The sequence below is a fragment of the Cannabis sativa genome, chromosome 5 (genome assembly GCF_029168945.1).
Source record: "Cannabis sativa cultivar Pink pepper isolate KNU-18-1 chromosome 5, ASM2916894v1, whole genome shotgun sequence".
Classification (NCBI taxonomy): Eukaryota; Viridiplantae; Streptophyta; class Magnoliopsida; order Rosales; family Cannabaceae; genus Cannabis; species Cannabis sativa.
Window position 1 is genome coordinate 41,188,728 of NC_083605.1, and position 10,172 is coordinate 41,198,899.

At 37.2% G+C, this 10,172-nt stretch overlaps 1 long non-coding RNA gene across 1 annotated transcript; it reads right to left on the reverse strand.

Moving 5' to 3' along the window:
- Positions 1-2,592: 2,592 nt before the first annotated feature.
- Positions 2,593-3,681, reverse strand: LOC133038591 (uncharacterized). The gene is made up of 2 exons (XR_009688089.1): positions 2,980-3,681; positions 2,593-2,861 (listed from the first exon to the last, which is right to left on the reverse strand). It is a non-coding gene; the product is annotated as an uncharacterized LOC133038591 (long non-coding RNA).
- Positions 3,682-10,172: the final 6,491 nt, after the last annotated feature.

The window sequence follows — 10,172 nt, forward strand, 5'->3', positions numbered from 1 at the left end:
ATTATAAATTTATCCAAACCCTTATCGCATTAGTATTCTTGGTTATTGTGTTGTCAGCATAGTTGTAAGTAATCAAGATTGTGTGATAAAATGTATTCCTATGATTTATCAATACACATGGTTTAACTGATGGGATAATCTACAATGTAATTTACTTGCACCTTGAATAAGTGCCATGTCCTTTCCAGGGCATTGGTTAAAGTAAGCTTGAGTTAGATGTATGGAGTATGCATTGAAAGGGACCGATATTGAACTTGGATCAGATATATAATAAACTTACTGTAATATCCATTCAATTCAATATCACCTAGTTGATCTTAGAGCAAATGATCTTAATCCTGAGATGGTTAGGTTCTAGTTCAATTGTATTATTTGTGTTCTTCATTCTGTTCGTTAAAGTCGACCAATGGTTCTTCTCGTAACATATAGATAAAAGACATGGCAGTTCAATTGAGTGGGAGCGCTAATCATAGATTTAGAATCTATAGCTTCTATCTGGACATAGAAGTGAAACGATGATTTCCTTCGAGCTTTGTTTAATAGAGATAAATGATTGAGTACTCATATTACAGTGATTATTTTAGTTAATTGAAATATCATTTATATGTAGCTAAGTGTTTTAAGGATACAATACATTGAAGGGTGTAACGGTAAATTTGTCCTTACTCAATGTAAATCATCTATAGAGGATCATTGATTTTTAGGATTATAACAAATGGATAATTTATAGCGTATCTATATCATGGAACATATAGAGCGTTCTATACAACTGAGAGTGGAATTCCAAATCTATAGTGGTGCAAGTGTGTAACCCAAAACCAAATATTTTCATCCAAATTTAAAAAATCATAACTAATTCATAAAATATCAAAATTAGGTTCTCTAAAAGCCTAAATTCATAAATTTTTTGTTTACTTTCCAGTAAAAATATTTCCAAAACAAAACAAAAAATATTTTACAGTATACATTGTGATTTCCATACAATCATCAAACATGCACATAAACGACCATGAAACAATCCAAATCAACACAAACATTGTTTTACATCCATATTTCATGAAAGTAAATCATTACCATGGCTCTGAGACCAGGATCTAGATTTACTACCACGTATGTTATTTAACATCCTAAATATAAATTTCTAGAACAATGTAATTTAAACACATATAAAGTTTGAGAAACCTTACATTGTGTGGAGCAGAATTAAATGACTCCTTTCGCTCAAATCGCTCAGATTTGAGCCTGATTCTCCTTCACTTGAATTGGATTCTTCACAGTCTCACACAATATGATTGAGGACTCACTTGTTATGTGTGGGCATGCACTCAATCATTAAGGCTAGAATTTAGTTTGTGAAGATGGCTATATGATTTCGAAATTAGAAGAAGAAGAAGAAGATGAAGTTATTGTGAATATTTTACCAGGATCTAGATTTAGTAACAAGTATGTTGAATCAACATCCTAAGTATGAATTCTCTAAAATAATGAAATAAACACATAAGGGTTTAAGAAAACCTTACATTGGTTGCAGCAAAATATAATGACTCCTTCCGTTCAAGATCTCTAGCCCATCATTCCTTTCTATAGCAGAGCCTTAAAAAAGAATAAAAAATTGGGTAAAAAATCACTTGTTGGCCGTACACTTTAGAGGCCAATCTCTAGTTACAATTTTTCAACTTTTTTCAACCACTTATTCTTCTTTTCAATAATACCATATTTTCTAATTAAAACCTTTAAATGCCAAAACTATTTATTCAATAATTATAATTAATTACTAAATAAAATTGTCATTTATGTAATTTATTAATTAGACCATACAAAGTCTCTTAATTAACAAATTGACCCCAAAACCTCTTTTCTTCACAATTAAGCCCTTGCTTAGTGAAAATTCTTAAATAAGACATAGTTTAATTTTAGAATTATAATTGATTAATTAAAATCAATTGACTGAGTCAAGAAGCAGTATTATCTCAACTTGTGAGGGGACCATGAAACTATATAATTGAGCTTCCAATAAGCAGATCTAGAATTTACCAAGCAAATTCTCAACTTATTAATTCCTCATTGAACCACTATAGAACTTGGAATTGAATACACTCTCAGTTATATAGAACGCTCTATATATACCATGATATAGATACGTTATGATTATCCATTGTTACAATCCTAATAGTCAAGGATCCTCTATAGATGACTGTTGGAATTATTTTACTAGGATGTAGATTTACTAACAAGTATGTTATTAACATCCTAAACATGAACTTCTAAAACGATATGAAATAAACACATATAAAGTTTCAGGAATCTTACAGTGGTTGCACACTACTAGAAAAACCCCATTTTAAGTCCATCAACATTGGACTAGATAAATCTTTCGAGTCCCTTTTGTGTTGGACATAATAGCCTGGGACATAAAAAGGGTCTTTTCTTAGTCCAACAATACTAGACATAAAACACACCTTTTTTTTTAATATTAAATAGTTTTTATATAAATTAATAAATATAAAATTATTTTCAAATTTAAAATTTACTATGATAATTAATATAATTAATAATACCAATTTAGATTCAACCACATAATTAATAAATACCAATTTGAGATTCAATACATATCAACAATTATATAGAAATAAAAAAAAATTAATAATCCATTATTATTACATTCCAAGTTAAAAAAATAATAACAGATTAAAATATTTTAATATAATAAAAGTTTTACAAACAGGAAATCTCTGCACAACTTGATCATTAAAAATAATATGCTTATTATTATTATTATCATAAACTTCCTCTTGATAATTTTCCTCATCAACAAGCGACTCAGCTTCTTTCCTTGAAGAATATCCCTCTTGAGCTCTAGCCTAAGAAAAAAGCAAAAACTAATTATTATCCAAAACTTGAAAAAGCTAAATACAAAATGGGTGGGTTTCATTATTATAATCTAAGTCTAGCCCCATGATTTCTAATCTGATTACGCACCGAGAAATCCAATACCCAAAACTATCATGACCACCTCCGCCATCTCTGCCACCTGGAAATCGACACGCCACTTCTCGACAAAAACTTCGGTGCTACTGGCATTGTCAATGTCGTGCACACCAAATCCGCATGAGAAATAAAGTCGGGGATAGAAAGAACTGAAGAGCTAGAGAGATTGCTGGAGATTTGAGCCCCGAAGGAGATGGAGCGAACAAGATATGAGGTTCACCGCGAACCTTTAACCCCACCCCTTGCCGTGAACCACCCGAACCCGTGGCTGTCTGTTTCGTGGTTCACTGCAAACCACCACCTAAGAATCGAGAGTGAAAGAGAGAGATCTGTGATTTGTTTTTTGCTAAATAAAATGGGGTGCGGCTGGCTGATGATGTAGAATAAAATATTATCTATTAGGTTTGTTATTTTTAAAGGGAAATTTGACAATATATGCTTAAAAATAAATAATACACTAAAACTATGCTAGCATTTTTTACATTATGGAAACTATACTTAAAACATTTTTCCCTTACAATTTTACCCCTAAAACAAATAAAAAATATTCATAACACTTTCTCTCTCTCTATCTCTCGGATTTCTCTCTCTCTCTCTCTCTCTCTCTCTCTCTCTCTCTCTCTCTCTCTCTCTCTCTCTCTCTCTCTCTCTCTCTCTCTACAATACACACATTGCCACCACCGGAGCTAGTGTTCGGCCGCCTTACTCAAAGGGAACTTGAAACCCAACCAAAGCCCTAAGAAAGTCATTCCTTTAAACAATAATGGGTATGTAATTTCTTTAGTAATTATTGTTTGATTTAGATGTATTTATGTTGAAAGTAATAGATCTACACATATCCGTGGTTTTTATGTACCCTTTTGACACCCTTTGTCAATGAAACACGAAATGCAGCAAGTCTGCGAGTTTACTTGTTTTTTTTTTTGCAATTTTAGCGATATTTTTCCACATGGTTAGCGACATTTAGCGATTACGAGCTGACAAGAGGTTAGGGATGACATTTAGCGACATGTATCGACATGTCGCGACACAAGTCGCGACACATAGAATTATTGTGTTATATTGTGGAAATTTTTATTTTTCTCGACAAGTTCGCGACGTTTGTCGACTTACTGTTTTTTGTAATTATTTCGCGATAAGTAGCGATAGGTTCGCGATATCTTGCGACATATTGGTTTGTTATAATTTGTGGTCATTTTGGTTTGCAGATTCAAATGTGTTTGTAGTTGTACTATATAATGGGGCTTGGGCAGTTGAAGGTTTCAACTGGATATTCAATAATCCAAAAAGTAAGATGTTAATGTTTGAGGTTGACACTACTTTAGAAAAGATGAATGATATTTTGTATGAAGAGTTGGATATAGACCCTATTGTGTATGAACTGAAAATAGAGGTGTGTTATATGTACATGAAAGGCAATATGATACCGCCAGAAGTTTTAGTGAAAGATAGTCAAGTAAGATTGTTCTTAATAATGAAGGCAAAAATGAGTGTGGAGAACTTGCTGCCACTGTTTGTGACTAAGGTTAAAAGGCATGCGCTTTTGGGGCCTACTCCGCCAACTGTCCTCCCAAGAAGTGTTGTTGGGAGTTTTTTCCCAGAAACAGATCCAACCGTAGGGATGAATGAGCAGGCCCCTACTAATATATAGGAGGATAATAGGGTTGACTATGGATTTGACCAGTTCAATGAGTTTGATGGTGCATTTTACAACAATGATCCTATAGTAGATTTGAACGAGGATGGTGATGCGGAGTTGGAAGTTCATGAACCTATAGAAGTACCTTCTTTAAGGTTAGAACTACCTCCACCATCTCCACCACGTCCAAGGGAGCAAAGGAAAGACCAAGAAAGAAGAACCCCTCGGAGTGAAAATCACGAAACACCAGGCACCAGTAGCAGCCGCCCAGGTCCTCCTCGTAGTACTGTACCATCTGATTTTGAAGTTTGTACAAAATTCAAACCTATTGTCTGGACAAGGGAAGACATAGAGGAAAATAATGTTTATACAACTTCTTTTACTGGTACACATTCAGGGGAAATATATGTTGGCAAGCTGTATACAAATAAGACTGAATTGAAAAATGTGGTTGGAAGGTTTGCATTGAAAATGAATTTTGAGTTCATGGTGAAGAAGTCTGGGACCGATGTTTTTTATGGAACTTGCAGGGGTTCAGATTGCAAATGGAGAGTGAGGGGGAGGAAGAGGGCACGTTGTGACATGTTTGAGGTTACTGTATTCCACAACGAACACACATGTAGCCTGGATTCTAGACATGCTGATAACCGTCAAGCAGCACCGTGGGTTGTTGGCCACCTCATTAAGAACAAGTTCAAATCGGATGGAACTAAGTACAAAGCTAAAGACATACAAAGGGATATGTTTCAGGCGTATGGGATCAAGATGAGCTATGAGAAGGCTTGGAGGTGCCGAGAGAAGGGACTTATGTATTCGATGGGTACGCCAGCAGCAGCTTATAGTGAGTTACCTGGTTACTTTTACGTGCTGGAACAAAAGAATCCAGGTACTATTACAAACATTATCACAGAGGATAACAGGTTCAGAAATCTTTTGTTTACAGTCCTTTGTTGCTTGTAGGAGGGGATTTAAGTTTTGTCGTCCTGTGATTAGTATCGACGGCACGTTCTTGAAGACAAGGTTTGGGGGCACAGTGCTAGTTGCTGTAGCGTACGATGCAAATAACCAACTGTTTCCGATTGCCTTTGCAATTGTTGACAGCGAGAATCATGACTCTTGGAAGTATTTCTTGCAGAAGTTAAAGGAAGCGATTGGGGAGGTTGAAAACTTAGTGTTTGTATCGGATAGGCATCAAAGCATTGAACATGCTGTCGAGGTTATTTTCCCCAAAGCATGCCACTGTGCATGCTACAAACATATTTCTATGAATGTCACCCACAAGTTCAAGACTGATGTATGTAACACGCAAATATGGTTGGCCGCTTACGCATGGTCGAAGAGGGAATGTGATAGACATTTGCAGGTGCTCCGACAGATGGATCCTCCCATCGCTGCTTATGTTGACAATATAGGATTAGAAAAATGGGCTCGTCCTTATTGTCTAGGAGACAGGTACAACATAATGACAAACAACGCTGCAGAAAGCCTTAACAACGTGACTGAAGAATTCCGGGCATATCCAATAACTACTCTAGTTGAGTTCATAAGGTTCACACTACAAAATTGGTTTGCTAACCGTCTGGAGAAGGCAAGTAAGTGTGTTACCCCTTTGGCAACTCATTTTGAGGAAGATTTGATAAAGCAACACGAGGATGGTAGACGTAGAAGTGTCCTACGTAACGGTGCACAATTGCTTAATGTTGGAAGAGGTGCTGACGGTTCTGACTTTGAAAAAGGCGGAGATGTGAACTTAGTTGAGAGAACTTGCACTTGCGGCATGTTCCAATTGTTGAAAATTCCTTGTCCCCATGCATGTGCCGCAGCGCTTACTCAGAATGTCAGTGTCTACGCTCTGTCATCCCCCTATTACACAAAGGAGACTTGGAAGAATACTTACGATGCAACAATTAATGTTGTGGGCGAGGAGGATGAATGGGTGCTTCCAGAACACATGCAGAACATGAGAATCGGTGTACCAGTGGAGAAGAAACCTGTAGGTCGTCCAAGAAAGAGCAATGCAGGAAGACTACGGACTAACCGATTTCCATCGAACGGTCAAAAAGTCAAGGAACCACGCAAATGTTCAAACTGTGGCGCATTGGGACACAACAAAGCTACTTGCAAGGCCAGGGTTTGAGCAGCATTTTCGTTTTGAAATTGCATGCATTATTATTATTATGGTTTATGACATGTTACTTGTATTTTTTTATGTATGACTATGTTTTATCGACATTATTTTCTGTGTATGTGGTTGTTTACTCTCACTATCTCAGATTTTTGTATATAATTGTGTATTTCACGACATTTTGCGATATGTAGCGACACTTTCACGACATTATTGGAAATTTATTTTATTCTGGATAAGGTCCTGAAAATGCGACTTTCCACGACTACACTAGCGACATGTCGCGATATAGGAAGAACTTTTATCAATTATGGAAAAATTTAAAAACTGCGACTTTCCACGATTACACTAGCGACATGGTGCGATGTAGGAAGAACTTTTATCAATTCTGGAAAAATTTAAAAATAGCGACGTTTCACGATTATGTTAGCGACATTTTGCGACATTAATGGAACTTTTATTTATTCAGTGAAAAGTCGATATTTAGCGACGTTTAACGATTACATTTGCGACATGAAGCGACATGTAGCCTTGCAATATTTGCATAGAGATCCAGGCTTCACCTGTTTACCATTTAAATAATCTAACTTGCAGTGACGGCAGCCTTCGGGGAACCCTGGTGGTGGAGCCGGCCATACACATGTTTTGTTAATTTTTTTTTCAAGTTTTAGAAACCTCCACTCTTTCATAAGCCGTTCATCTTCAAAACGATTCATGTCGTCAAGCACTTTTTGCATTTGAGGCGTAATTTCCCCACAATCAGGCTCCTGCTTGATCTCTTCAGGAGTACGAATCGGATATTTACCCTTGTTCCTTCTAGTAGACATTGCTAAGAAAATTATCTTAAGAGGGAAAAAATTAAGAAAATATGTAACTTATGAGATAGACAATTGGCTTTTATAGAGAAAACTAGTAGTTGGGAAGGTGGGATAGTAAATGTAAAAATTGAATTACACAATTGTACACATGTTTGTCATGCACAAAGCAATCTGGGCAATTTTCGCGACATGTCGCGACATGTTATCGACATAGTCAAGTAGTTGGTTAGGCGGGATAATAAATGTCACATTAATTACCATTTAATGTGGAAACGTCTTTTGTATCGACTTTTCGCGACATAATTGCGACATGTTAACGACATCAACTGAAGAGTCAAAACATGATTTTACTATCGAAATTTTAACGACATGTTCGCGGTGCTTTAGCGATATGAAACCAAACACTCAGAAACTAAAAATTTTTGACATTAAACGACATGTTAACGATTTTGTAGCAACATGTAAGTAAAAGTTTTAAATTTGAACACTTTTCCATATATAAAAACTGTACAGTACTAAAAACAACTATCGTCTATAATACAAAAAAATTACAACCCTTTTAAATTATATTTCACCAAGTTAAGTTCTGATAAAACAAGTCTACACACCACTGATCTCTGAACATTCTCATGCTATCGTCTGTAATGTTGTCCAAGGACCGATTCAGCATTAGGTGTTCGATGTACTCAAGTGCATACACCCCGCAATCACCACTGAAAAATTAACAACAAACACATTTAGAGACTGAACTGCATTTAAAGAGTAATGGCAAATGAAATAATAATATACTATATTAACAAATACCTTGTTTTACTTTGGGGAACCACCTCACTTGGCATGCGTCTAGCATTCATTGATCTGAGTTGGCTACTGTCCCCTAAGTCCACATTCAGAATGTTGTTGTTGACTTGATCATAATAGCCAGTAGACCTCAGCAGATGTGGAAACAACTCAGTCCAAGGTAGCATGATGGCATCAAACTGTGCGTCGGTGGTGCATGATAAATCATTATCGTACACCCGAATCTGCCACATATCAATATCTACCTCAACAGCAACCCAATGTTTTTGATGATCGAAGTACAGGACGAAGTATATGAAGTTCAAATCCTTCCAACATGGCATGTAACGGCTCTCCATACCCAGATAGTACTGGTTCACTGCATCTGGCCATTCGAACGTACTTCTGTCACCAGTCTGGCAGCTCCAAATGCCTATGAGGAATTGTGGAAGTGTTGTGTCCAAAATCACACCTGGCTGAGGGTACAACTCTGGAAAATGATGGCGTCTCCTCCTCATGAAGTGTAATATGGCATCTATGTGCTGCATAAAAAAAAGAGAAGATTAATCAATGTCGTAAATAAAGTCGCGAAACGTCGCGAACAATGTCGCCAGAAAAATTTGCCGAATGTCGCGACAATGTCGTGACAATGTCGCGACATGTCGTTAAACAGAACGCACAAAAAAAAGTGCCCATGTCGCGAGAATGTCGTGACAATGTCGCGACATGTCACAAATAAAACAGAAAGAAAAAACATCTGTATCAGCAGCAATGTCGCGAAAATGTCGCGACATTGTCGCCAACACATCGACAATAACATATATGTTGCAAAAAAAAAAACTAATTAATGATTAAATACTTACATCATCGTGAAGCCACTCCGACCTAAGAAACAAAGTTGTGAAGAACTTGACATCGCCAACACCGGTGTGCACATTCCTAGGTCGGGCATTGGGAATGTCTCCAATCAACCACCTCTTTTACCATAGCCATCAACTCGTCCATCTTAGCCAGTAGAGTCTCCTTCAGATCTTTCAAACTATCTGTGAAGGACCGCCTCATGCTGAGATGGCTATTTACTAGCCCCGTCTGTGCCAACATGACGGCTTCCTGCTGGGACTCAAGCTTCTCCAGCCGGGCCTCAATGCTATCCAACCTCTTTACAAGGTCAGTTTCCACAGTTGTTCTGGTTGGAGCAGAAGGACCTGCTGAAGTAGATGGCTCGTGTACTTCAGGTGCCGGTGGTGGTGGAACTAAATTTGCCTTTGTCACGGCCTCGTTGATGGTCTTCGCTTGAGTTTCAAACACAGACTCCTGTGTACCATCAACGTCCACCGTTTGTTCTACGTCCATCTCAAAGCAAAGAGGGGCTTTACCCTCATTAATACTCTTGAAGTATGCCTCTTCACTGGGTCGGGGTAACAAGCACTTCTTCACCACCAACTGAAACAAAAAAGAAAACACAGAATAATTAAAAACTGTGAGAAGAAGTCAAAAATTATGATAATTGTAAACAAGCAGCACAATGTCGCTAAATGTTGATAACATGTCGCGACATATGTCGCGATAAGCGATGCAGCAATTTCTTTTGCGACATCGCATAATGTCGCTAACACATCGCGAACAATGTCGCGAATGTTCATTTTCAATAAATTTAAATAAAATACTGAACAGTAAAGAAAGATACCCGACTGTTGAATAACAGTGCAATGTCGGTTGCCTTGACATCTTGTTTCCGCTGGCCCTCCGGTGTTTTCCAGCTCAACATTCTGGGGAACTTAGTCCCGTTGCAGTGGGCATACTTCTTCCCCAACTTCTCAAT